We start from the raw sequence: 2,301 nt of genomic DNA on the forward strand, positions 1-2,301 counted from the left end.
CCCAAACCCCACAACTTACTTGCAATTTTTCCTATTTTCCTTGTGTATAGAACAAACATTCTTGAAAGCAATTCAAATAATACTATAAACTTATTTCGCCTTTGTGGAGATGTTTTGTCTTTCAACTTTCTCTGAATGTGCCCAGGACACACTGTTTAATTTATTTCACCAAAGTCTATGATTCATAAACATGAAACTGTTCATACTGATGTTTCCTTGTTCACTGTTGTTCTCTTCCTGCTTCCTTTATGTCTGACCCCAGCTAGTCTCATTTGGCATTCCCAAAGCGGAATAGATTTGTTTTTCTAAAGCCATGGGCAGAGCTAATGGTACGCAGATTCCCATGAAGTGGGTGTTGCAGAAATCGAAAAAAAAGCACCTGATTTCCACTGACCAGAGACATTATCATTAAGGTGACAAAAGAATAAAAAACCCAACACTAAACCCCAACCAAACCTCTAAAAAGTAAGTCTGTAGATACCTTTAGAACAGTGGGAACCAGACAAGAATGTGATATTATATCTCTCAGCCAAGGAAAAGTGAGCTGCAAATACTTCCAGTCAGGAAAGCGTACTCAACTTTGAACTTTGCTTTTCAAAGGTGAGAGCTTTCACGCAGCGAGATCGTCTGAATGGGTGTGAATTCATGGGAAACAGCTTCTGAACCAGATAGCCAGATTAAATTCAAAATCACTCTGCCTGTGTCCAGAGTGTAAGTGCTGATCCAAAAAAGTGGAAGCCTTCTGATACAGAAATCTTTACCTACCCTAAAATCTTAATATTGCTTTATCTGTGATATGTAAAGTTGTATAAAACCTCTCACTGCAGAGCAATAGTTATGAAAACACTAGGAAGAGTCAAGTGCAACAGATACAGTACATCTGATTAATTTATTAATGTGGATATGTGAGAACACCAAACGTTTTAACTTCTTAAGAACTCCTAATAGCTTACACTCTTAAGCTTCTCAGTATTTTTCAGCGAACATCTGAGCCAGCTGAAGTTTGTTTCTGAGTAGAAGGCAGCATTATTAAGTAGAAAAGGGAGCCTATAAATTGAGTATCAGGAAATTAAAGAGTCCATCAAAAAGCAGTAACTACTCACATGTTGTAGTAACTAACTCAGCTGCAGTAAACTAGCAAAAATGTAAGCACATCTCAAACTGGAAATAAAAAAGGGCATCTTCATACTCGCTAATATTTTTGCTTCTTGTGCATCCCTAGAGTAGTACAACTGTCCTCAGTGACCGCTATCCACACGAGGCAATGAACTCAAATTTCTAAAATGGGATTGACTCAGATCTGAGACCCAGACGTTCAAAGTGTAATTCAAAATACTTTTTAGTAAGATTTTCGTGCTCCAGAGGGTGCTTAAACATATTGCTCTCCTCCCCATTTGACCTGAAAGTTTCCTACATGTTTGCTTTGTACATGCTTAGAATTGCCCCAACCTAAATAGCTCAGGGCCTATTTCTCACATCCCTCCCAAGATAGGATCTAGAAATTTGGCAAAGGAATGTGTAGGTCCCCTAAGGCATCCAAAACATTAATCATTACTGAATAACACCAAAAGCACACTGACAAGATGAGGTTCCTCAGAAAATGCAGGCTTGCTCACTGTCTTTTAAAAGGATGGGTGGGAATCTCCACCTTTCACACAACAGCTTAATGCTTGCAGGACTCGGCAAGCTTGAGGGCTGGATTCAATAGCTCCCTAAGCCTACAGACCTTCAAAAGCCTAGTGTCTCCCTTCCCAGGAGAGCACCATAACCACCAACCTTTTTATAGGGTGCACACTGCAACACAACTGATGCCAAGTTGTTCTAGAGAAAGGGATCCACCGTCAAATGGGCCAGTGAGAGCCAGCAAGGGACAGCCTGATGTTCCACCATCCTGGTTCACGTGGCAGTCATGGGGATTTATGTGTTCCCATCAAACAGAATTTAAACCTCCAAGGAGACAGTCCTAACTACTAAGCCATTTAAGACCCTGCCTTCTCCTCCAGCAATGCTTCAAAAGAAACAAACAAAAAAAAAGGGTTGCTTTCCTCTGGCAGAAAGGCTTCTTTTGTGAAGAAGACATTTGCTGAGGCCCAAGATGTCTGTTCCACACATTGTGGTGCAGAGAGCCTTAATCTAGCTTTAAACAAGTTAGCTCACGTGTTGCAAGGAGTTGTTTACAGCCACAGCAACATATTTACCTTGATAAAAGTATGTCTAAAGCAGACACACTGTACCACACAGGCTAAACTCTGTGTGAGTCTGGGTTTTCAGATACACTGTTGCCCCCAGACCTTTGTTGGG

This window comes from Falco punctatus (assembly GCF_963210335.1).
Source record: "Falco punctatus genome assembly, chromosome: 12".
NCBI lineage: Eukaryota > Metazoa > Chordata > Aves > Falconiformes > Falconidae > Falco > Falco punctatus.